Source organism: Vulpes vulpes, chromosome 6 (assembly GCF_048418805.1).
Source record: "Vulpes vulpes isolate BD-2025 chromosome 6, VulVul3, whole genome shotgun sequence".
NCBI classification, from domain to species: Eukaryota; Metazoa; Chordata; class Mammalia; order Carnivora; family Canidae; genus Vulpes; species Vulpes vulpes.
In genome coordinates this window covers 88,904,036-88,931,500 of record NC_132785.1, presented here as the reverse complement: position 1 = coordinate 88,931,500, position 27,465 = coordinate 88,904,036, and the positions used below count along the sequence as shown (strand labels likewise).

The 27,465-nt window shown below is 41.4% G+C and overlaps 1 protein-coding gene across 9 annotated transcripts in view; it reads right to left on the bottom strand.

The window, feature by feature from the left end:
* The window catches only part of FRMD6 (FERM domain containing 6), a 314,363-nt gene that overhangs the window by 218,845 nt on the left and 68,053 nt on the right, over window positions 1-27,465 (bottom strand). For 4 of the 9 annotated variants that reach the window (XM_072761554.1, XM_072761557.1, XM_072761555.1 and 1 more), the window contains one exon: window positions 13,706-13,785. The gene's annotated coding sequence lies outside the window, so the exon portion shown is untranslated. Of the gene's footprint in view, window positions 1-13,705; window positions 14,020-14,061; window positions 14,349-27,465 lie in introns of those variants that run through there. The other 5 variants (XM_072761552.1, XM_072761559.1, XM_072761551.1 and 2 more) reach the window with 3 other exon arrangements.

Below are 27,465 nucleotides of genomic sequence, written 5' to 3'. Positions count from 1 at the left end.
CTACTTAACTCTTTCCGATAAGGAACGCTGGGAAGGAAAGAAAGGAAAAGACTGAGGACAGAAGAAAGAGGATGAGAGGAGAGAGAAAGGACAAAAGTGAAGGGACAAGTCGAGGCAGGGAAAATCAAACCAGCTTAGAGACATCACAGAGCAATCTACCTTGCAGGCAAGAGCCATTAATTACAGTTTGCTTTTTAAGACATAACTCATGCTACTATTTGTTTTGTGAAGGGGAAGAGTGCTTATAATGGGCCACAATAAACTTTCCAGTCAAGGCTAAACATTTTTTTTAATTCCGTTCTGAGAAAGTATGTTTATTAAAATACTTTAGCCTTCTGAGAAGTGGAATCATTTCTCAGAACGTGTATTTTACTGTTTCCTTCATATTTTGGACAATCGCTCGCTCACCACCTGTTCACTTTTTCCCTCTGGTCTCCTCAAGGCTCCTGGACAAGCAGGGGCTTGTGGGAAAGGAAGGAAGCACGAAGAGCTCTCTTATGTGAATAACATGATTAGCAGAAGTATAAAAGAGGCTTCTTCCCCCGTTCACAAAGCAGATTTTCTTCACAAGCTGGCAGAGCTCCCAGACAATTTGCTCTGGGGACAGACTCTGGTTAAACTGCTGCCAGTGCTGCTCTGGGGCCTCCAGATTGATGAGTTGGGGCAGCCACAGGGAGGGAGCCCTGAAGTGGCAACACTGGGCAGGGCCAGCCTGGGTCACCCAGCGGGACACCATGAGCACAGAGCAGGCCCCGTGCTCTCCTGACCACTCACGGCCCTGGCCTTCTGGGACTGAAATAGCAACAGAAGGGCTGAGGTGCTACAGAGGGAAGAGGCCGGCTACAGGGTCCAATATGGAGCCTGAGTGGCCACAAGGTAGGGGAAGAAGTAGCAAAGGAGGAGGTGGCTCCCATCTGTGGGCCTAGGGCTCAGGCCTGTTCAAGGGACACAGAGCAGCATGGAGGGCAGAGTAACCCAGTTCCCCAGCACCATGAAAAGAGTGGCTCCTGACTTCCTGTCTGGCCCAGGGGTCTGACCAAGCAGCAGTGTGGGGCTGGAGAGTGATCCTGTAGCAAACATTGCCGCCTCACAACCTGGATCCTGTATTTGGAGGCCTTGTCACCATGGCAATGCCAGCCCACCCCTTCCAGCTCCCCCTGGGTGGTGTTGTCAACAAACACTCACTCTGGAGTACTTCTAATTGAATTGGAAATTAGCAGGCATTCTATGATCTAAAATGTGTTGGTGGGGAGAAGAGAGAAGGGTCATCAGCTTCTACAGCTCCTGCCAGCTTTCCTGCTAGGGTTTAGCTCAGCCAGACCGGATTTCTGATGGGGAGACCTTCAAAAATGATTTTCCCTAATAGTAGAGTTTTAGGAAGGTTTATTGCCATGAATTATTCGCGGTCACTAGATGATTTAACTCCAAGTGTTTTCCAAATATCCTCTAAAGGATTCTTGGCTAACTTCCATATTAACAGAAAAGATGGAGATATATTTGCCTCTTTTGCCTTAAACATGCTGTAGCCAGGCTGCCCTGAGGCTGCTGTGGAGCTGGGAACTGGTAATGAGGGTAAGCTGGCTGACCCACCAGCAGAAGCTTTCTCTGTTCTACTAATGGAATAACCATACAACTAATTCCTGATTAGTGTCCAAAAAATTCAGAAAACATAGAAAAAGGTAAAGAATACCACCAACTCAGGATAGGCATGGTTGATATGCTACTGTATATATATTCCTCATGATTTTTTCTATGCTAATACTTTGAAATGAGATTACAGCATGCATATATTTTTATTTTTTTTTTTAAGATTTTATTTATTTATTCATAAGAGACACACAGAGAGAGAGAGGCAGAGACACAGGCAGAGGGAGAAGCAGGCTCCATGCAGGGAGCCTGATGCGGGACTCGATCCTGGGACTCGATCCTGGGACTCCAGGATCACGCCCTGGGCTAAAGGCAGGCGCTAAACAGCTGAGCCACCCAGGGATCCCCACAGTATGCGTATGTTTTTAGAACCAACTTTTTTCACTCTACAGTAGGTCACACATACTATCCTTCCATGGTAATAAGTATAGATCCATGTTAACATTTTTAATGGCTGTTTAATAATCCACGATAAAAATGTGCTGTGGTTTATTTCAACAACTGCCTTATTTAGTTAGACATTTTAGATATCACTATGTTATTGCTGGTAGAAATAGGATCTTTACATTGCATTACATTAACATCACTGAATCCTCATCCATCCCTTAAGATGGATTCTTCAAAATGGAGCTGCTGGGTCAAATTCCATCATCTTTAAAAGCTTTGATGCACCCTGTCAAAATTTTCCTACAGGAAGTCTCCACCAATATTCCATCCTTCCAAAAGCAAATGGAGCTGCCCATTTTCTTATTCCACCCTCGAGTCTGGGCATGAAGAATCTTGTTCACCTTTTCCAGTCTGATGGTTGTAAATGATACCTCATTTGCTGTGTTAATTTGGTGTTCAGTGCTTTCTCTCCTCCCTCTGGCACCTTCTGTCATCTCTTGTAGATCTTTTCCCACCAGCGTCTTTCTCATTCAACAATAAATATTAATAGAGCACTCCCTGTATGTATGCGCTGTACTCAACATCCATGCTACAACAGTGGCACAATGTAGGGTACTCCAGGGGAAGAGGGGGCAGCCTGCTCCTGGGGAGCAGGAGAGAACTTCACAGAGGAGGTAGTATTTATGCTAGGTTTGATGCAATGGTGGGAAAGGTTATTTAACACAGAAGATAGAGCATAATCAAAATCAAAGGGCTGTGTTCCGGTGAGGCAAGGAGATAGGATCGGCAGGATGCCAGACTGAGATAGGCTCTGGGCACTACACTATGGAGTCCAGATTTTATTCTGTGGCAACAGCAGATACTTAAAGGAAGGATTTTTAGGGGTGAATAGTGATATGATTTATATACAGCAAGTTAATTCTGGCAGTGGTATGAAGGAGGAAATAGAGAGAGAGAGGCCAAAAGACCAATTAAATGCCTATTGCAACTGTCTGTATGTAGAAGCTAAAAGTCAGAGGCATTGGGACCATGGAGCAGAGAGATGGAGGAGACAAAATTTTTAGGACTGGTGACTGGGTAGGGAAGTAGGGGAAGTAGGGGAGAAGTTCAAGAAAACCTGGGGCATGGGGCACCTGGGTGGCTCAGTCAGTTAAGCATCTGCTATATGCTCAGGTCATGATCTCAGGGTCCCCGGATAGAACCGCATGTCAGGCTCCCTGCTCGGGGGTGGGAAGGTCTGCTTCTCCCTCTCTCTCTCTCTGCCTGCCACTTTTCCCATTTGTACTCTTTCTCTGTCTCTCTGTCAAATAAATAAATATATTAAAAAAAAAAACCTGGAGCACATAAAGTGTGAGCAAAAAAGAAGAGAAGGATTCAATTTTGAATCTGCTACAGTTAAGGTGCCCACTGGACTTCAGATGGGTATATCCAAGGGAAATTGTCAGTATGGATTTGGGATTCTGGAGAGAGGCTGTGGCTATAGCTGTGGATGGATATTTGGGGAATCATTAGCATTCAGAATCCTCACAATGATTTCCAGGAGTCCTTCCCTTACTCGGACCCAGGCCTGCCACCCTGTATTCTATTCTTTATCTTTGTCCCTGACCCAAAGCCCCATTCCCTTCCCTCAGAAGTGTCTAGCTGGTTATGAGAAAGAATGGATTTCATGCAGCCAGTTCATAAAAAATTTTGAAAATTAAGCTACCTATCTTCTGGTGCCAATGACAAGCATTTTAGAAAAGGGTATTAGTCTAACACACACACAAAAATGACTCCCTATTCGTGTAGCAAATGGGCAGGAGATATTTGGGGGATAAAAAGCTTTTCTGAACTCTTTCCAGTCATACCAATAAAGTACCATCCACCCCTGCCTCTGCGTTGGGGGCTCTGCTTCCTTGCTAGAGATCCAAAATGCAAAAGCACCATCAGCTCTTGGAAGAACAGATTTGTAACTGGAGTTTACCTTCAGACAGAGAGCTCTGCAACCTGAGACCTGCTTCCAGGAGCCAGGTATAAGCCCCAGGACCTAAAGAGGAACACGGGACGTGGCGCCATGCCATTGGCTGCTTGGCTTCCTAGCTATGATTTGAACAGCTCAATTAAAAGGACAGCTGCTGTCTAAATTTGAATGAAAACATAATAAAACAAATCTGGGTAATTTTAGCCTCCCTTGTTCTCTTCATCATCTTAATAAATCTTTACCTAGAAAGACAAAAAGTGCTGCTAAGAGTCATGCTGGGGTAGAAACGCGTCAGTTCCCGGCTCCCATTTTTTAGCAGCTAACAATCCAGCTTATCTCCAGAACAAGGACAACCTTACTCTGACCTGCCCAGAAATTGTTCTTTTTTTTTTTTTTCTTCTTTTAATCTTGTCTACTTTTCTCACTGGCTCCCTTCAAACTCTCTGTTCCTGCGATCTCAAATCACAAGTGGCTACTGCTATCTGGTAACACAGTTCTGGCTGGACCCACAGGATCAGGAACTATCCACTCTGCAAGCTGCTTCAAAGGCTACCCCATATTCCATCTCACAGTATATCAGGAAGGAGTGTACAATAGAGACACTTCCCTTACCAAAACCAAAGAATGAACAAACTTAACCTCTATTACTTCAATAATAAGGACTTGGCTAGAAAGAAGATACTTTAATTAAAGCCATATTTCCTCCATAGAAAGTATCACTGCTGTGGGTTGCATGACTTCCCCCTTTCCAGATATGGACATAATTAGCTAAAAGTTAAAAAAAAATTCAAGGTTTCTTAAATACACCAGGAATCCAAAGCATAGAAAGGCAGCACAAAGAACATAACCGAATTCCATCCACTTGGTCAGAGAACTAGGAATGCAGAACATGGGAATGAATGGCTCCTATCAAGTGCTGAAATTACACAAGATAAATCATAGCTAATGCTTTAGAATATTTCCTGCTAGAAATGTCCCAAAACCCCCCAAAACTGTTCATTTAAGATAATGTAAACACCTCAAATGAGGAAGTAAGGCAGAAAGGAATGGGGCATGGGTAGATTCAGAATTTCCATTTCCAGTCTCTTCTTCAGCAATAGCACCACTTTCAGCCCAAGCTGTTAGAGTTTGGGGGCAGAGGAAATGATTTACACTAGGAAGGAGGAAAAGAAAAGCTCTCTGAAGCACCAGCTTCCTTAATGACAGCCGCTCCGAGAAGCTAGCACATTTCTTATAAGTATTTATGGCAAAAATCCTTGCAACATTAAAGATCAAAATGGCCTCCTAATTTAAGCCAACATTTCTGAAACTGTTGACACTCTCAACAGAAATTAACCTAGAAACAGCTCACTTCATTGTTCACTGGATAGGCTTCCAACTCAGGGTACTTAAGGTATGTGAGGCTCACAACCATTTATGTATACGCAGCATCGGTGGCCTCCGTGTTTTTTCAACCTCATAAATCTTCTTCTGATACCTGAAGACACATTAATTACCCAGGCCTTTCTGTGTTCACACACACAAAAAGTGATCTAAAAACAGTCAAATAGCACGGATCTTGCCTCATTCAACAACTATTCTCTTTATACACATACTACGTGATATTACTTCTACCTTGGTTTATATCTTTAACATTCTCCCATCATTTCCCAAAATGTGTATCTGCCCTAAACTCTTTAAAGTACAACTCCAGTATCATTTGGGCGGATTTTTAAAAAAGATTATTGTAAATGTGAGCTGCTTCTTTTTCTCACCCTACACCCAACTTGGCACCTTCCTACGTCATAAATCCTAATGTGGCAGCAGCAGAACCAGAGTGCCTCTATTCTGTTGGGACCTGTGTGTTTGCCACCAGCATGACAGGAGCTCTGCCAAGGTCTGAGACACAGCATGTTCTCTTGCCAGTGTTCAGGTCATTATTTCACAACACGTCAGAATATTTGCAATCTAACAAGCTTGGTTCAGATCTGAGAATCAAGTGAGATCAACCAGAAAAAGATAGCTCCCTGCACATCTGCCTTAACTGAGAAAGCTGGTCACCAGAGAAGAGGGTTCTAGAAGAACAGTTTATGCAGAAAACCCAAAGGACTAAACACCTGAAAAGAATATACACAGACTCTGGCATTCTGCGCTGCTTTCTTCTACACACAAGGCCTTGTTTTCTACCCTTTCCCTGTCTCTTCTGCCTTCCCTGAGCTTAGACAGCTGTGGGACAGTGATTATGAACATGAGCCCCAGAGCCAGGCAGCCTGGACTCAGGCTCTGGCTTCACCTCTAATTTGCTGGATGGTCTTGGGCTGTTAACTAGATTCTCTATAACTCACTTCCTCATCTGTAAAATGGACAGCTTTGAGGATGAAATGAGATAACATAGTTGAAGCTTTTTGTATACTATCTGACATATAACCTGTCCCATCTGCTCAAACTTTTGTTCCTTGCTAGACCATAAATAGAACAAGCATGGATGGATCTCTCCAAACTTAAAATAAAAGCACCTTTAGAACCAAGTTCCAGTATCTGCCTGTGAGACTCTAAGTGCTTTTCGTATAAATCACCTAACATAATCCATAAGATACCTAGAAGATATAACATGGGAGGCTTTACACTAGTGATTCCTCAGCTAATCATGCCTCCCAGGACCTGTACACTTGTGTCACTTCCTCTCACGTTGACTCTGGCCTTGGCTGTGTGCTTACTTTAGCCCATGCAATCAGAAGATGGACATTAGTAGAGGCTTTCTAAGTACTTGTGCATTCAGGATTTTACCCTTAGAATGCCATGCCAACATATGAGAAAGCCAAGCCTCCTTAAGGATGAAAGATCCCATGGAGCCAGTGAGGCCCCATTGCCCCTGCTGTCCCAACTGAGCCCCACCCCCAGTCTTCATAATCTTCAGGCTGAAGCTAAGTGCATGAATAAGCCCAGGTAACACCAGTGGTCAAACTAGCCATCAACTTACATGAGAAAAAATAATCTGTTGTTTAAAGTCACTATGTTTTAGGGTTGTCTGTTACTCTACAATGATTAACTAAAACAGAAACTGGTGAGTAGGGTGCTGCCAAACAAAAACTTATAACATGTGGCATTGCCTTTGGGACCAGATGGCAGGGAGAGGCTGGAAGGGCAGTGAGGAAATTGTTTTTGGAGGCTGGAAAAAGGGCAACCCTTACTGCTGAAACAATCAGCAAAACTGTCATCTGCAGTCATTTGTAAGCTTAAAAAATAGATCTAATAAATTGGTTGGTCTGGCTAAAGAGATTTCTGGGCAGAATGCTAAAAGCACCAATGGATATTTTACCCTCACACAGTAGAAGTTACAAGAAGAGAGAGAAATGAGTTGAAGCAGGAACCACTGAATTTGTAGGCAGAACTGAGAAGAAAGGAGGCTGGTTCAGGATTTGCTGGGTAGGAAAGTAAAACTGCTCCTCATTTCCATTCTCTCCAGCTGGCAAAGGATTCTCAGAGGAAGGGATGGTCGCAGGGTGAAGACTAATCAAGGAAAGGAGTGTAAGACCCTTAATTAAGACTTCAAAAAGGCTTTAGGAAGTGCTGAGTAGGGCCTCTCAACTAGACAAAGGGCTTCTAAGATTTATAGAAGCCTAATCCCAAAATAGCTCTGAGTAATCAAGCTGGGCTGCCCAATACAGGCACACATAGCTACTGGGCACTTGAAATGTGGCTAGTCTGAATTAAGATGTTCTACAAGTATAAAATACATACTGGATTTCAAAAAGCTAGCATTAAAAAATGCAACATATCTAATTAATATAATTAATGTTCCAATGATAATATTTTGGCTCTAGTGAGTTTAACGAAGTATATTACTAAAATTACCTTCACTTTTTTTTTTACTATTAAATTGTGGCTCTTCGAATTAAAAAAGAAATACATATGTGGTTCCCATTTGTGATTCGTATTGTATTTTTATTAGATAGCACTATTGTAGAGAAAGGCCAGTCCCAAAAAAGAACTGGGAATATGGATTTTGTCTAATGGAATGAACAATAATGAGATATGTAGAAAACCCATAAAGTTTTTAAATGAGTTCCATCAGATTGGAGTAATAGTTTAAAATGATAGGATATCTCCAGACTGCCAACTTTCTACAGTCAGGATGTAGGCTGAGAAAGCTACTTAACTATAAACACTAGCTATTTATTCTCAAAAAGAAAAGACATCTCAGAAGATATAACCAAGAACCCAAAGGGGTTGAGTCAAGAAGAGAACCAGAGCCTAATCAAGGCACTCTGCCAGCTGGAGTAGGGGAACCTGATATCCAGGAACCTAGGGAGATTTCAGAAATGCTCTGGACCAGTTACTGCTATTTCTTCCTATTATTCTATTTTTGAATGGGGATATCTATCAGAGTTACACGTCCCTCTTTCAACACTGTAGTTAGATGTATGATTTAGTTTACAAACACAATTTAGAGGACATAAACAGAACCTAGGATTTGCTAGGATGGAAGGCAAACTTGATCTCTGGTGGAAGAGGAGCTACACAAGAGAAACCCTATCTCTGTCTGGACCAGATGCAGGTCACAAGACCATGGACATCAAGCCTGATGTGGTCATTGGATGAGACTTCAGGGGTCTTAGGGGAGAGGGGTATACTTTGTATATGGGACAAATTTAAATATTTATAGCCAGAAGGTAGACTTGATGGATTAAATATGCCCACACACTACTAATCCTCTCATTAAGAGGCAGCACCTATTTCTCCCACCCTTTGAATCTGGGCTGGCCTTTTCACTTGCTTTGTCCAATAGAATGAAGCAGAAGTGATACTGTGCAACTTTCGAACCCAGACCTCAGGAAGCTTTACAGCTTCTATCCTTGTTCTACTGCTACTGGGAGGATATTGTACTGTGATAAGGCCCACAATGAAAGGCCATATGGAGAGTCCTAGCCATCCCAGCTGTTCCATCTCTTCCTATTTGTGGCCCCAAATACAAGAGAATCACTCTTATTTGGGGGTGGTTCGTTCTGCAGCAATAGATAACTGACATGTATTTATGGTCTAACAGGGACAGAGTCAAGCAGATGGTTCAGGTTTCCTGACAGAGGTGTGACTTGGGATTTCACTGCAGTTAGAATGCTGTCACCACCATGTTCTTCATTACCATGGGCCTCTCCAGAGTGCGGCTCACAACCTGACAGCTGGCTTTCCTCAGAGTGAGTGACCCAAGAATGGAAGAAAGTGACCAAAATGAAAGCCATGACATCTTTTATAGCCTAATATCAGAAATGACATATTATCATTTGTCCTGTATTCTGTTGGGCACACAGATCAACTCTGATAGGATGTGGGAGAGGACTACAAAGGTTACTAATTATCAGGGACAGGGGACAGGGCCACCTTGGAGGCTGGCTACCACAATAACCAAGAAATGAATAACTATATTTCACATCCCCAAGAGGCTAATTTTCCCATATCCTCTATTATTTCTCTGACCTACTTGTTTATCACAAGTTTTTTATTATTTCTCTTTACTCCTCAGCTCATTCCATACCTGTTATTCTCCCCTCTAACTTCGTTAAGCCATGGAATATGGCATCTCAGGTCTCCACTACTCTGACTGGAGAACTGTGTGGTTAGCAGGCTCAGTGTCAGTCCTGAGGTAGAAGGCTCAGTGGTGAGAAGACTCTTGAAGATCAGTACTCTCAAAGCTTTTGGAGAAGAGAAATATAAATAAATTCAGCTCAATAAAGAGCAGGCCAGTCTGGAATTGGAGGAAAACGAACCTCCATGTTTGTTTGTTGCTGGTGACAATGTGAGGTTTCTGAGGAAAGCAGTCTGGAAATTTTTTATAAGAGCTATAAAATTTGCTTTCCTATTGGACTTAGCAATTTTCTCTTTGGAAACCATACCCTCCAAAAGAAAAACCAAAAGGAAGAAATGAAGTTGTATTCTTTGGGCCATCTCAAATGCTCAAGAACAAGGAATTGGCCTGAGTAACAGACAGAAACTGTATCAGTGTAAGTGATAAGTATTTAATCTCATTGACACTGACCTGCATTTCTAAAATAAAATTATGTGAGAAACACAGAGTAGGGCATATGGAAGCAAACACATATTGCTAAGATCAAAGTCTGGAAAATAAAAAGTGAGACAAATAGGTTACATTAATTAGGATCCTAGAGGTTAAAATTTCTCATGTGAACACCACTGCTGCAGGAAGTCAGCTGTCTGAGATGGAGTAGGAAATTATCAAGGCTTAGCAGGAGCTGATCTCCATTAACCCAAGCAATATCCTTTGAGTCTTGGTTTCCTCATCTACCAATTAGGTATCACATATCTAAATCCCAGGATCATGAAGATCTGAGTATACTCTATCCACTGGGAAAGGGTTCATATTCAAAGTGACATGATGGAGGCAGTATGGAACAATGGAAGGACCCAGGCTTTGAATTCGGTCCCACCTTTGTATTACACTTCCATCTAGCAGCTTAACTTCTTTGAAACTTTAGTTTCTTCAACTGTGCATGGGCCCTTATACCTTACCAGGTTCCATCAGGATTAAATACGTATCCTATGTAGCAAGCTAGTAGAGTACCCAGCACACAGGACGTGCTCAATTAATATCAGTCCTCTTTCTTTCTGCCGCCTCAAACTTCCAACTCTTTCATTCTCTTCCAATAAACACACAGTAAGGGAAACCATTTGAAACTGGAAATAAGCAAGTTTGAAGGCAAACTTCAAAGAAGGTGATACTTCACTAACTCATTGCCAAGTTACACATTAAAAGTAGTTTGTAAGAAGTCTAAGGGGATGGAGTTTTGATAAGCTGCTTGAGGTAACCAAAGGGCCATCCAATGGGCTTGGTGCAGGGGCTGATCTGAGCCCTACCCTATTCTCTTTGGACATGATCCAGATTATAGAAGAATTTGCCTATAGGTTGAAAATAGGAAGGGGTTCAAAATGTGAGAGTACCCCTCAGAAATGAGCCTATGAAATGACTCATGGAATCAGGAGCCCATGGGTAAACAGCTTGGAGACTTTCCAAACTCTTTCTCAGAGTAGTTTCCAACAGGTACGGGGAGTGGTAATCGACAAAACAGAGACCATCCCTAAAGGAGAATTCCTTTTGGTCCTAGTTAGGCTCTGAAGAATATGAACTGAAATGAAAGAAAGGAAAAGAACTGGTTATGAGCATTCCCTGATGCCTCTTAAGGCTAAAGTCTGTGTCCAAAAACACCAGCAGAGTGGAAGTGGAACATATGCTCCTTTAAAATTAAAGTCAGCCCCAAATAGCAGGGAAAGAACAGGATGCATGGCCCCTGTTTGTAAACAAAGACCAAGATAAATGCTGGTTGTCAGACCTCAAAGGGAGGTATGACAAGCCACTTGTAGAGAGAAGCCACAGGCAGCAGAGCAAACCCTTTGGTCTCCCTGGTGGTCTCCAATAGACCTTTCCAGAGGCATCACAAAAGAGCAGGAAAGCTAAGAGGGCCAGAGAGGGCATCTGCCTAAGCACCTTGTTCATCAGTCTGCACTGTCTTCTCTTGGCCGGCACTTAAGCTAAATTCTATTGTCACTCTCATCACAGGCTGTTGTTAAATGCTTTGGAGTCAGGCACTTAGGTCTGAACTACTAGCAGCAAGTAAATGGTCAGGCCTCAGTTTCTTTGTCTGTATAATGGGCATACCAATAGTCCCCACCTCATGGGTGATTATAAAGAATAAAGAGATTCTGAGAACGTGAGGTTATGTTTATAAAGCCTTCAGCACACAGCCAGTTCTCACAGATGTTAGGTGCTATTATTATTTTTGTGTTGTTGCAGATTTCATCCTCTGTTTTATTTCATGCATGGTAGCATTTCCCACCAGAACGAGGAGCCATGCAGAGCTAAGGGACCACCAGTGACAAACTTAGCGTCCAGAGTGGGGCAATGGTGCTATTTACAGCAACTAACATAAGATGCAGCCATGGGGAAGAAGTGAAAAAGAAGAGCATGTGCTGGTAATGAGGCAGCATTCACATCTCTCCACCTCGCTTCTGGGTCTGCCTCAAACCAGCTGAGGAGCCAGCCCCTGGCAGCAGGACAGGGTCCCAGGCCTGCATGCAAGGAGCTTCAATCACATTTGCTGAGGGTGCAGGGGCTGTTCACAGCTGATACAAAGTGAAGGAGGTCCCCTGAGAGACACCCGAGGGAGCAAGTTCCCCACCTTCCCCTTACTCCTCAAGGCCACAGCGTTTCGAGGAGAGAGCCTGGCAGACAAGGCATTGCCCCTGCCTTACAGCCTGCATGCCTCTAAACCAAGCTTCCAGTCAGCAATCAGAGCCTCACTTACCCAGAAAATTCAGGAATCACAAACAGGATACAAATCTAACAGTAGTGCTCTATTATTTCTTGGCCTCAGATAGCTGGATTTTAAGGAAGCTTGGGACGTACTGTTTATTTTCAACAGGGTATCATTTCCAACTGGAAGACAATATATATTTTTCTAGCAGATCGGCATATATGCAGTTCAGGTAACCAGGCCACCCGAGGAGTCCAGTTAAAGTAATTGTACTAAAACTCTGTGGTTGTCTATTTGTTGGTGACACTAATGAGAGGTAGGCAAAAGTCACTGAAGAAGAAATTGAGCGTGGCGTGTATAGTCCAGAACCTAGCACAGTGCCCAGAATACAGAGAGTGCAGACTGTCTGCAGAATAAGTGGTTACAGAGCTGCATTTTAAAATAAACCAGTCTGTAACCAAGCACATGAGAAACATACCCCCTCCCTCATCTCCCTCCTTCTCTCTATATCCCCCACTCCCCCCAGCAAACAAGAGATAACCTCAATATTTGGTCATTTTTTAAGCTGAGGTAATCACACCATTCACAAATATTTTCTCTGAGAATTGATTCTCTGGTTGCTGAAACACAAACTCAGCTTGCTTTTAAAAAGTAGACCTAAAAATTCTCATAAAACTCCATTTTGTTCTTTTCCATATACACTTTATTACTTCCTTTAATCACACATGCATCATATTTTATAACACTTGGGAACTGGTTATGACAAACTCTGTAACAGCTCATCATATTCACTTTATAGTTTTTTGTCTAGTTTTACTAAGTTATATTCCTTATAAAGAAGTACATGACCCCAACACACATAAAAGTCTTTTTCTGCCATCCAGAGGGTAAACAAGTAACTGTACTAATGGAACTGACAACCTAGTCGATATTTCTCAGACTCCTAATAACTTCCTTCTAAACAACTCATGCTGCTTATCTTACAAGAAGTCAATTGATGAGCTCTTGGAAAACTTAGAATAAAGCAATGTATCAAAGGGGATCTATCCTCTGATCAGATATTCATCTGTGTTTTTGTGAATGTTCTTAACAAATGTGACTGTGTGTCTAGAGTACAGAATCCATACATACATACATATATATATATTATATATAAACATGCACACTACAAATGAAAATCCAGAGAACACAAATGGTGTCTAATTCATCAAGACATGAGTTTCTTCCTGGCATTAACTGCAATGACTATCATATAGTCACCCCCTGCCCCGAAAAGAAATCATGAGACAGGTTCTCCAATAATAGAACCAATCCTCTCATTAGTCAAGGGTGGTTTACAGATGGAATCATATTATTTAAGTCCTTTGGTGATTCTACTATGTCTAATATACTGACATTTAACATTAAATTTGCCTTAAAGTTATATTTTATGAAAAACAAAAGGTAAGAACAACCAGTCTTTCCTTACCTGCTGCTGTAGCCACCTGAAGCCAGGCTCCTGCTCTTCGAAGGTGGCAGACTCTAGAATTTAATCTTCAGCTCTCTTCCCTGGAACCAGAACCATCAAAAGAAAACTTTCAATTGCTATGAGCTAGCAGTCGGTTTACTTCTAGCCAATTCTTTCTTATTCTCATGGCTTGTCGAATGCCAAAGTGGGGTGCCCAAGAAAGGATCTTTGGGGAGAAAGGGACTGAATCTGGGGAAAGGAGAAGAAAGAGTTCCCTAACTCTTGGGAGTTAGTTCACCCAATATCCATCCAAGGAGAGGAAAGCCCTCTTTTTCAGCTTTAATTTCTCATAGAAGATCTGCCACTGCATTACTCACAGGTAATTGCTACATTGCCCCTTCACAAACAGCAGACATACTTTTTAGGCAAGCCTCCAGATTTGTGATGCATGCCTGTACCTGTCCACAGGGATATCGCTGTGCCTGGGAAAATTGGTAGGGCAACAAGCCCGCCCAAAGGGAGGACCTAGTCTAGACTATTAATCAAGTTCTTGGGATAACATATGCCACAAATGAAGATCAGAGGCTGGTGTGAGCCCCTCTCTCCATAGGGCATCCACCTCATTCATGGGATCACCTGGTTAGGGCTCAAACTTCTTCCAAGTAAATCAGCAGCTACACTTTGTCAAGCTTTAACTTGTTTCTCCAAAGAGGAGGAGAGGAGTAGCAAGGATTACTATCACAGAAGGAATGTGGTTTTCTTACTCTGGGCAGTTAATGTAGGAGCGTCAAAGATGATAGATGTGCAATTATAGTTCCTTTAAGTTTAATATCATGAAATGCAGCATGTTTAAGAAGGCATTTCAGTGATAATCAAGTATTATAGAAGCTTAATGTTTTATTCATTCCTGGTTTTCAAGAAGGTGGAGGTAACACAGTAGAGAGGACAGAGCAGAAGGGCAGAAATTAGAAAATCTTGGCTCTGCTATTTATTATTGTGCCCTTGGACAAATCACTTAGCCTGGTTTCCAAAGAAGTCAATGAGAAGATTGGGTTGGAAGTGCTGCACAATAATAGAACACTACCTCTCACTTTCACATCTATTTTACCTTGTTCTTGTATCAACACTTCCATTCTTCTTTGGGGAATCACCCCTTTCTCTCAGCTGGTTTGGATGTTACATCACCCCCAGGCTTCTTTAGAAGTGGGTACATATTCATGGCTCAGAAGAACAAATATTGTTAAAATATCTATACTACCCAAAGCAATCTCTACACATTAGTATAATCCCTATCAAAATAACACCAGCATTTTTCACAGAGCTGGAATGAACAATTCTAAAGTTTCCACAGAACCAGAAAAAACCCTGATTAACCAAAGTAATGTTGAAAAAAATAACCAAAGCTGGAGGCATCACAATTCCAGACTTAAAACAGTATTACAAAGCTATAATTATCATGTATGCTACTGACACAAAACAAACACACAGATCACTGGAACAGAATAGAGAACCCAAAAATGGGCCCTCAACTTTATGGTCAGCTCGCCTTCAACAAAGCAGGAAAGAATATCCAGTGGAAAAAAGACAGTCTCTTCAATAAATAGTGTTGGAAAAATTGGGACAGCCACATGCAGAAGAATGAAACTGAGACCATTCTCTTACACCTCACACAAAGGCAAACTCAAAATGGATGAAAGATCTAAATGAGACAGGAATCCATCAAAATCCTAGAGGAGAACACAGGCAGCAGTCTTTTTGAACACAGCTGCAGACCCTTCTTGCAAGACACGTCTAGAAAGGCAAGGGAAACAAAAGCAATAATGAACTATTGGGACTTCATCAAGATAAAAAGTTTCTGCACAGCAGAGGAAATGGTCAACAAAACTGAAAGACAACCTACAGAATGGGAGAAGATATTTGCAAATGACACATCAGATAAAGGGCTAGTATCCAATATATACAAAGAACTTATCAAACTCAACACCCAAAAAACAAACAATCCAGTCAAGAAGTGGGCAGAAGACATGAACAGACATTTCTCCAAAAAAGACTTACACATGGCCAACAAGCACATGAAAGAATTCTCCACATCACTTTTCATCAGGGAAATACAAATCAAAACCACAATGAGATACCAACTCACACTGCCAGTATGGCTAAAATTAACCACATAGAAAACAGATTTTTGGTGAAGACGTGGGGAAAGGGGTCCCTTCTTATACTGTTGATGGGAATACAAACTGATGCAGCCACTCTGGAAAACAGTATGGAAGTTCCTCAAAAAGTTAAAAATATAAAAAAAAAAAAAAGTTAAAAATAGAACTATCCTATGACCTAGCAATTGCACTACTAGGTATTGATCCAAAGGAAACAAAAATAGTGATTCAAAGGGGCACATGCACCACAATGTTTATAGCAACAAGGTCCACAAGAGCATGACCACCTGGAGGTCAAACTGCCAGCCACACATCCAGAGTTTGTGATCTGCTAGGCAAAACGTGAGGCTAGAAAGTCAAGGGAAACAAAAGCAATAGGGACTTCATCAAGGTAAAAAGCTTCTGCACAGCAAAGGCTGTGAGAACTGTATTTCTGTCAAGTTCCTGGGTAATGCTGATGCTGCTGGTCTCTGAACAACATTTCACCGGTACTGCGAAACAAAATGGTTTTGTATTACATTTACATATGCTGTTCTTCCCTCAATACTGCATCTGGCACATCTTTCCATGCCATCCATGTAGCATTATATCATTCTTTTCAAGGGCTGCAAGGTCAGAGATTTAGGGCTTAGATGGCAATATATATTGAATGACAAAAAAGGGAATCACTGGCATCTTCAACATGAGGATTAGCATCCCGACCACCAGATCACTATTTCCAGACTGTGTTTACATCTACAGATAAGCAAAGCTCTGGAATGACCAGGAAAGTGACTAGCATTGTGCAAGTATCACTGAAGGTACAGGAAGACAATCTGGTTCTGTTGCAAGCTCTTCTAGTCTTCTTTCTTTCCCCTATATTTACAGTGCCAGATTCAGGGCTAAATAAACAGTGAGGACTTCATAAATGCTGTAGAGTCGGTGAATGAAGGCTCCAATGCATCAAATGCATGTAGCAATTCCGCACCAGAATACCATAGTACATACTGCTAATGCTTCGTGGTCAGTACCTTCTGCATCCATTCAGACTCCCAGAAAGAAAGTGATCCAGCTTGCAGATATGCTTGGAAATTCAAGAGGGCAGTGCAATAAAAATCAGATCTGGAGTTTTGAGGCAGTTCCTGAGAAGCACACTGATATACTTATCAGCAACCCCTTGGCTAGGGGTGCTTTCCAGATATATCCCATTGTTAAAACGCTCTAGGCTCAGATATTTCCCCTAAGGAAAGTTAACTTATTGGGTATTTTTCCCTTAGTTAGGAAAATATAGCCATATAAATAAAATATGAAGATATTACATATGTAAACAGTTTTCAGCTGAGCACTGCTTATGCTTCTATAGCCATGTATGCAATTACTACTAAACAAAAAGATGGCATGACCACAGTGGATCCTGGAGAATGAATGTTGAATATTCTAATGTCAAAACTAGAAATTACAAAGAGCCAAACGGTGCATATGAATGAGCCACAGAGTGGCCCCGATTTGGCCGATTATTAGTTTTAAACTCTGTCAGGAAGACCTCATTTTACTCACTTGACAAGCATTTCATATACCCACCTACTATTTGGCTAGTATTGTGTTTGGTGTCTGGGGTATAGATACATGGAATATGGAGAAAAAAGGTACAAGCCATGAAGAAATCTAGAGTGAGAGACAAGAAAATCCATGGGTTAAGCCAACTGTGCATACAGATGAGAAGTATCAAATGTATATACAGAAGAAGGGTATGCCTAACCCTGCTTGAGAGTCATCAGGGATGGCTTTAAAAGAGAAAATGGGGCTGGAGAGGAGTGTGCATGGATAAACAGATGCAAGCCAGGTAAGCCTGATATAGCTCATTGTGCCACACAGTGGAGGTGAGGAAGAGCAAGATGAGCTTGGGAGGTAAGCAAGAGCAAGGTGTTTAGTGTGACTGGAGTGAAGCACACAAGTGAGGGCCTAAGAGAGGGAGTGATATGAAAAGCAGCTGAGAGATCATAAGCAGTACTGGAGGACTATCATCAGGGATGTGAGTAATCTGATTTGCCATTCTAAAGGAGGCAATGTGGAGATGAGAACAAAACTAGGGGGCCTAGCTCTGAGGGTCATACAGTGTCTAAGATGCTGTGCAGGAGCTGGCGCTGGCTAAGAAAGGCTAAGATATGGGGAGAGATTTAACTGTGACTTTTGAGAAAGAATGCACAGACCTTGAAGACTGGTTGGAATGGCATGGCGGGGGGAAGAGGTAACAATGAGGGCAAGGAATGAGTCCAAGGGGAAACCCAGGTTTCTGGTTAGAGTAGGGAGCCAACAGAGACAAAAAATTTTGAACAGGTTTGAGTGAAGGGGTGAGAACAGGAGAGTTGATAAGGCAGCACTGCTCCTCAAAGAAGCACATACCCAATCTAGAGTTTATCTTACCAAGAAAGCACACATCACCCCATTAGCACACAATTTCAAGGTTCCCCGTAGTGGGGTGAATGGTGTCTCCCCAAAATTCATGTTTACTCAGGACCTCAGAATGTGACTTTATTTGGAAATAGGGTCTCACAGATACAGTTAAGATAGATGGGAGTAAACCCTAAATCCCATGAGTGCTGTCCTTTTAAGAAGAGAGGACACACAGAGACCCAGAGAAGAAACCCATATGAAGACACCTACATAGATTGGAGCAATGTGGCTACCAGCAAAGGAATGCAAAATTGCTAGGAGCTACCAGAAGCTAGGAAGAGGCAAGGAAGGATCTTCCCTAAAGCCTTCAGAAAGAACATGACACTGCCAGCACCCAGATTGCAGGTTTCTAAGCCTCCAGATCTTTGAGAGGCTAAATTTCTGTTGTTTTGAGCCACTCAGTTTGTGGCACTTTGTTATGGCAGTCATAGAAAACCACTGAAGCCCCCAAAACCCTTTTGACTCAAATTTTCCTGAAATTACACTATTATTCAGGTTTTGGGGGTAGGTTTTGATCTGTTTCATTGGGAAGGATACCATATTAAGCCAAGTTCACATACATTTTATGATTCACTTGCTTCATAGCAAGGCCCTATGGGACTAGAACATATAGGTTCAGTCAGGTCTCAAAAGGAGAAATTTTCTTGGGGTAATAGGCCAAGACAGGGTCTCACAGGAGGGTAATTCTAGAAAGGACGGACATTAGGTGCCACTAACATTCAATAGAATTCTGGGAAATTGGCAAATTATTATTACCTCCATCTTACAGATGAAGAAACCTGTTTATAGACATTAAGTAATTGTGTTAAGGTTATATAGCTAGTAAATGTTGGACACAGCTATAGAAACCAAATTTTCTTAGTCTTACTCTTAGGATTTTCCATGGGGCCATGTAGCCTCTACCATGCTGTCTCTAGGGAATTATCTTAGACTAAAGCAAGCAAGCAAGAAAAAAAGATATCAGCTATTGTCACAAAGGGGTTCTCCTCCACAAGTAAATTTCCTATACAACTAAAAGTATTCCTGTAAATACCGTGTTTCTTTATTTTAACCATTTCATATGGAAGTCTTTCCTGCCTTCTGAAACAAATTATACTAAAGTGATTTAATCTCCTCCCCTGGTATGGCCATTAATCACCGCTAATACTTTTGTTAAAGTGCCTTGATTTTTCAAAAGAAATGGGCAGAAAAGCACAGGCATAGACTGAGGCAAGGTATTTGGTGGCCCCCACAGATCTGGTCACCATACTATTCATCAAGAGAAGAATCATCTAGGTAAGGGATCAAAGCTTTCATTTACTGAGTGCTAAACACACATCAGGAAATATACTAAGTGCTTCCATAGGTGTTTTCACGCAATCTTCCAACTTCCTTATGATATGACTATTTTTTTCTTAAGAGGGAGAGAGAAAGGGGGGGAGGGGCCGTGGGAGAGAGACAGAGAATCTTAAGCAGACACCAAGCCCAGCATTTAGCCCAATGTGGAGCTGGATCTCACAACCCTGACATCATGACCTGAGCCAAAATCAAGAATCAGACACCCAACCAACTGAGCCACCCTGGTGCCCTGTGATGTGACTATCTTTAATGCCACATTACAGATGAGGAATCTTTGGCTTAGAGACCTTCTAGCACTCATCCTTACTCAAGAAACATGAGAACTAAAAAAAAAAAAATGAGAACCCTAGATTGGTGATTAGTACCTACATGAAATACACACCTGTTGACTGAGAATCAAATTAATAAACATCCACATGTAAATCCAAAGTCAAGCCAGAATCTTTCTATAATAACTCAAGGAAGGAAAAGGATTGTGTCCTCAAATAGCATGGAATGCTCTCAAGTTTCTCAGCTCAATTTTCCGAAAAATAAAGTATAACCTTCCTATCTGCATTGGCTAATCTAAATCTCATGTCAAGTCAATTCTGCAAATAAACTTTTCACATGAGAGAGCTGCAATGCAGAGAAAAGGCCCTGGAGGTATCCTTCATCTTCTTGAATTTGGTGGCTGGTAAGAGGCTCCCTAAGTCCCACAGTCTCAGACTTCTTAAAAGCCTATCATTCACTGATGCTCACAAGCTTGGTTCCACTGGATTCTTCAAAGGACTTCCTCCCAGGGAATAATCTAACCCTCAGTTCTTTCTCTTTGAGGACAGAAGCATCATGGGACAAACACAGGCCCAAGAACCTTCTTACACAAGAAGCTGCTAACACAACCCCTCCTTGATCAGAGAATAAGTGTATCTGACTAATGTCAACCAAAAACTCTACTTCATTGCCTGCATTTCTAAGTTTCCAAATTGCTTTGCCAAGTGGTGAACACTGCATTTGGGTAAAAAGGGCATAAGACTATGTGGATATAGGGACACCTAGGTGGCTCAGCAGTTGAGTGTCTGCCTTCTACTCAGGGAGTGATCCTGGAGTCCTGGGGTCGAGTCCCACATCAGGCTCCTGCATGGAGCCTGTTTCTCCCTCTGCCTATTTCTCTGCCTTTCTCATGAATAAATAAATAAAATCCTTTTTAAAAAAGACTATGTGGATATAAGAAACTGGCACCCATCCTCCATTCTACTTCCTTTCTGTTGTACAGAGGTTAGATGACTAAGAACTACTTTCTCCAGGCTCCCTGAAGCCAGAGTTTGGTTTGCAAATCAATCTTCCCAATTAGATGCACGTGTAGTAGATTTAGGAAACGGCTGTGAGGGAGGGACTGTTTTCTCGGCTGCTTCTACTGTTGCTTTTGGAAATAGGATTGTGGGGGTGGAAACTTTTCTGCAGCCATGTTTCAGTGTCCAGTCTCCAGATGTGTAACTGCTGCATGGCTGTTCTGATGGCAGTGGTGCTTTCCTGTTTCACTGAAGCTAGGGGAATATGTTCTTGAAGTCAACAGTTTAACCAGTGAACTCCTAATTCACACCCTGTTTCTGACTGTAGCAGAAGGAGGCAGAGGGGCTCCTCCTGGCAGGAGGATTAGTAATTTATTCTGGGAGTCATCCCGGAGTCCCAGCCTAACAAGCCCTCTTCCAGTCTCTCCAGCAATATTGGGATTTTCACAAAGGCGTCCTGTCTACAGATAGCCAAGGGGGACTGAAGTCAGGAGCCACATAGTTCACCATCTTGCTGATGTCATTCTCCACACATTTATCAGATAACTTAGGCACCCTGACTCCTCATACTTTATTCACAATCTGTAGGAGGTCAGGTTTAATCTTCCAAGAATTTTGAATATGTTCGGTTCCCTGTATTACATTTCCTTCTGCAAAAGAAAGCCAAGTGGATTGTTTCCCATGACTGAAACTTGACATAGGTTCTAACTGAAACACAAGTCCTGAGTTTTCCTAGATAGTTCCTAAAAGTACTCAGATCCTCATTAAAGCAGAGCTAATGCTGTTGTATTTATTTACCTCTTATCCTAGGCAATCATTTTGGGATTCAGTGTTAAAAACAAAGGTAGAAATTTTTGATGGAAATGTTTACTCTTTCCATATATTTAACAAAGATTTATTGGATGTCTCCTACGTCTGAGGTACTGTGCTAGATACTCAAACGTTAAGACAACATGGCATAAGGAGAATAGCACACGCTCTTTCTAAGTAGTTGGCTTCTGGCTTTGCCCTTTGTTTGTGTATTGTCTATCCCCCTTAGTAAGGCTGTTAAGTACCACGTGAGGAAGGAGCCTCACTGTCATATTCATTCCTACATCGCCTGTGTTCAGAACAGTGTCTAACAAATTAAAAACATGCAGTAAGTATTTGCTCAAAGAATCAATAAAACTTGTGATCAAAAATCCCTGAAGACAATGGCTTAAAAGAGAAATATTTATAAAACTAAACAGTTATTGGTAGTAATAATAGTATTCCAGTGTATAACTAACCTAAATATATTTACTTTCAAAAAAACTTTTTTAACCAGAATCACTAGATTCATTAAAAAACAACCAGACAGATACAGAATGTTTCTTTGAAGTTCCTCCCTCAACCATATCTCCCTGGTCACCAGATATAGTTTTACTATGCCTGTTTCTGTTCTTCAGACAGATTCTCCCACTTTGTAAGAATTTTGTGGCATGTCTAAAGTTAACTATTCCCAGTGATTTTCAATGAGCAGAGACGGAGAAAAAGACCTAATTCTGATTACCTTGTAAAGACAGGGCCTGGGAACACCTACACAAATCTTTCAGATCGCTCTGCTGCACTTCAAGTTTTGTTCTAGAAATATGAAATGGGAGCCTCTTCACTGGCCCAGGAGGGAGTACATGGCCCATAGTCAAATGTGGATGTGCACTTCTTCAGTCTCCATGACACCATGTGCTGGGGCTGGCTCCAGAAAAAGGGGCTGCACCCTGCCCATGAACCATGACATAAGCCCAGTCAACATTTCAGGTTGTCAGCAAATGGCTCTAAGGAACATCTGGATTTGAGCCTAAAGAAGGTGGGTAAAGCCAGATAATTCTATTGGAGGCAGCATCTCTTTTATGTCATGAAAAGCACTAATCGAGTTCAGATTGTTATCTTTTGCTAGACATGTTTTTCTTTTCTATATTGAAATGAGCTCCATTCTCCAATCCCTGAAACTTCCAACTCCTTTGATAAATGACATAAGCTGAGGTTCTGATCTCCATACCTGACCACCTGAAATGCCTGCCTTTAGGTACACCCAAGGGAAAATACAATTATAAAGCATAACCTGAAGCAAACAAACATAATACAAATTAGGACCAGTTCCTGGAAAAACAAAAGGGCCAGTTCTGAATATGCCCTAATCTTTGTTACTGATTTATTGGCTTAATGGCCCATTCCAGAAAGCATTTGGAGGAGCCCCCATGCCAGAAAACTCTCTAATGCTTTCCAGTTTTCAGTCAAGTGACTGAGAGTTCTCCTTTGACTGTACATGCTTATTGTAATCGGACCACTTTTCAGGATCTAGGATATAGTTTGTCTGCAGTATAAGAGCTATAATAAAAAGCAACTTGTATGATTAGGGAAAACATGATCTAAAGGAGCTCTAACTTGGAATTTAAATGACATTAACTTGTGAAGTGTTGGTATCCTTTATACCTTCTACTCTTGCAAAGAGTGGGTACCTAGTATTTTCATTCTTACCTATCAAGTGCTATATGACATGCAATCTGCATGGTTTTCATTAAATGCTCACTGCAGGGGATCCCTGGGTGGTTAGCAGTTTAGCACCTGCCTGGGGTGTGATCCTGGAGTCCCAGGATCAAGTCCCATATCAGGCTCCCTGCATGAAGCCTGCTTCTCCCTCTGCCTGTGTCTCTGCCTCTCTCTTTATCTCTGTGTCTCTCATGAATAAATAAATAAAATCTTAAAAAAGAATAAATGCTCACTGCATGAATGACATATCAAGGAAACACTCTCTGAAACTTAAGATATTGACCTTAATAGGTACCCTCTGATATCTATCCCCCCAATATTTAATGTTTTCTAGTATCATATGTGGTTTCACAGGAATTGTCTTTTACAGCCACACTTTCAACATACTGGTTGGAGATCCATTTCCCGACAATGAGTTACAATGTTTGCATCACTAGGGTAAAGTGAACTACTATCCTCACCAGTACACCATAACCCACCGCCACCACCATAACTCCTCCCAGATAATATCTCACACTCACCAGGCACTGTTCTAAGCACTTAGCATATGTTGCCTCTCATAAGCCTCACAATATTACTGTGAGGTAGATACTATAATTATTCCATTTTACTCATAAGGAAGCTAAAGTATAGAGAGTTTCAGTAACTCACTCAGGGGCATACAACTAGAGTGGCAGTGCCAGAATTTGCACCTAGGGCCCAGGTAGGACACCAAACATCTCAATTGATAGATGTAAACACAATGCAATCTTACCTTCAAGCACCATACGTACTAATGGAAGATACACATATACAAAATAGATCATTACAGTCCTGGTTTTTAAGCCAATGGTTGCTTCCTAAGTCTTAATTTTCTACCCAGCGGGAATACAGTTATATTTTTTTTATAAATTTATTTTTTATTGGTGTTCAATTTGCCAACATATAGAATAACACCCAGTGCTCATCCCATCAAGTGCCCCCCTCAGTGCCCGTCACCCAGTCACCCCCACCCCCTGCCCACCTCCCCTTCCGCCACCCCTAGTTCGTTTCCCAGAGTTAGGAGTCTCTCATGTTCTGTCTCCCTCCCTGATATTTCCCACTCATTTTTTCTCCTTTCCCTTTTCATTTCACTATTTTTTATATTCCCCAAATGAATGAGACCATATAATGTTTGAATGTTTGTCCTTCTCCGATTGACTTACTTCAATCAGCATAATACCCTCCAGTTCCATCCACATCGAAGCAAATGGTGGGTATTTGTCATTTCTAGTGGCTGAGTAATATTCCATTGTATACATAAACCACATCTTCTTTATCCATTCATCTTTTGATGGACACCGAGGCTCCTTCCACAGTTTGGCTATTGTGGCCATTGTTGCTAGAAACATCGGGGTGCAGGTGTCCCGGCGTTTCATTGCATCTGTATCTTTGGGGTAAATCCCCAGCAGTGCAATTGCTGGGTCGTAGGGCAGGTCTATTTTTAACTCTTTGAGGAACCTCCACACAGTTTTCCAGAGTGGCTGTACTAGTTCACATTCCCACCAACAGTGCAAGAGGGTTCCCCTATCTCCACATCCTCTCCAACATTTGTGGTTTCCTGCCTTGTTAATTTTACCCATTCTCACTGGTGTGAGGTGGTATCTCGTTGTGGTTTTGATTTGTATTTCCCGGATGGCAAGTGACGCAGAGTATTTTCTCATGTCCTGTTGGCCAGGTCTATGTCTTCCTCTGTGAGATTTCTGTTCATGTCTTTTGCCCCTTTCATGATTGGATTGTTTGTTTCTTTGCTGTTGAGTTTAATAAGTTCTTTATAGATCTTGGAAACTTGCCCTTTATCTGATACGCCATTTACAAATATCTTCTCCCATTCTGTAGGTTGTCTTTTAGTTTTGTTGACTGTATCCTTTGCTGTGCAAAAGCTTCTTATCTTGATGAAGTCCCAATAGTTCATTTTTGCTTTTGTTTCTCTTGCCTTCATGGATATATCTTGCAAGAAGTTACTGTGGCCAAGTTCAAAAAAGGTGTTGCCTGTGTTCTCCTCTAGGATTTTGATGGAATCTTGTCTCACATTTAGATCTTTCATCCATTTTGAGTTTATCTTTGTGTATGGTGCAAGAGAGTTGTCTAGTTTCATTATTCTGCATGTGGATGTCCAATTTTCCCAGCACCATTTATTGAAGAGACTGTCATTTTTCCAGTGGATAGTCTAGGAATACAGTTATATAATAGATAGAAGATAAAAGAACATAGAAGAGGATGGACACCCTTTTCTTCATGTTCTTTTCACTTTATTATTAGTCTTGGTTTTCTACTTGGCCATGTACTTATGGTCCTATAAGTCTAATTTTTGGTGATCTTTTCAATTATGCAGCCTCAACTGTTCTATTAACACACATGTATGCGTCAACCCTGCATCCTGGTTTTGGGCTCAGAGAATGTGGCACAGATCTTAAAACATATTCTTCTCCTTCACTGCTCTGCTGTTTTCCCCCAGCTTGGCACTACTTCCTAGTTCCTTTACTATATCTGACTCCCTATTCCCCCAGCCCAGCCCTGCTTATGGTTCACCTAGGCTGTCATAACAGCCTTCTCTTTGGCCTCCCTGACACCAGTGGTCCACTCCTTCCAATGATCCTCTCCCCCACTATGAGACTCTTCATCACATTACTTTTTCACTCAAGTTTAGACAATTCATTGTTGATCTTATCACAACTCAAACTCCTTTGCCTGACTTGTAAAGCCTCCATAATCTTACCCCACCCTATCTAGTCAATTTTCTTTCCCACAAAGACCAATACCACATCCATTCAACCAGTTGGGACTGTCATCTTAACTGTGAAGGCAGCAACCCACATGCCTCCCACGGCTATTATTTTCCCACTTCAGATGATCTTTGCATTGTTCAGGTCACTAGCTTGCTAGATTTCACCCATCAGTCAAAGGTCCAGATCAAATATCAATTATTTAAGTAAATTTTCTTCATGGCTGAGGCACACACTGATCACTTCTTTCTCTTACCTACTATTACATTTATAAAATAATAATAACAAATAACCATAATAATGAGCTAACTACTATTGGGCACTTTGTATGTACCAGGCCCTATTGGGATAAATAGTTTTATCATTCCTCTTTTACAGAGGAATAAATATAGGCAAGGGAAGATGATACAACTCAGATTTATATTTGACATTTGCTAATCATTTAATTTATGCTATGATGCTCTCCCTAACATGTTTTCCACTTCATTGAAAGCAGAGACTGAGATTCCTATTTATTTTGTGTCTTCTGTACAACTAGTGGAGTCTATGTACACTGTAAGTTATCACGACCATTGGTTGGCTCTTGGTATACAGTGATGTTACACATCTTTTAAAATTCCTACCCTGCAAGACTTGTACCACATTTGTACAATGCACAAATATGTGCTAAACAAACCCTTTGGAGACAAACCCTTTTTACCCCAATGATGAATGGTTTTAGATAATTTATAGTCTACAAATGTCCCTATGTGACTCTCTACTACCCTTACTATATCCATCCTCTACATTCTTGAAACGTTTTAAAGATGGGAAGTCACAGGGGAGCTGTCAGCAATCAGTGACAGAATTAATTAGAAGTTTTGGAGAATTACAGGGCCAAGGAGGTTGTTAATTCCATCCTGGCTAAGAACTGGTTCTTCTGTTTTTATTAAAAATTAGGGAGTACCTGTTTTTATTAAAAATTAGGCTCAGTGGCTGAGCATCTGACTTTGGCTCAGGTCATGATCCTGGGGTCCTGGGATCAAGTTCCACATCAGGTTCTCTGTAGGGAGCCTACCTTTCCTCTGCCTCTCTCTCTGTCTTTCATGAATAAATAAATAAAATCTGTAAAAAAAAAAAAAAAAAAAAAAAAAAAGGTAGCAGCAAGATTTCCCCAAGTAACCAAATATTTGCAGCACAATATTATGGATTTTCTCCAAATATCTTCCAGCACTTTTTTTTTCTTTTAACAACCATAGTTAGTATAGATATATTCAGCAAAGAAAAATATCACAGTAAAGATGGAGAAAGATAATGATTTAGATGGAAGTTTTAGTGTTTTTTAAAAGTCACAA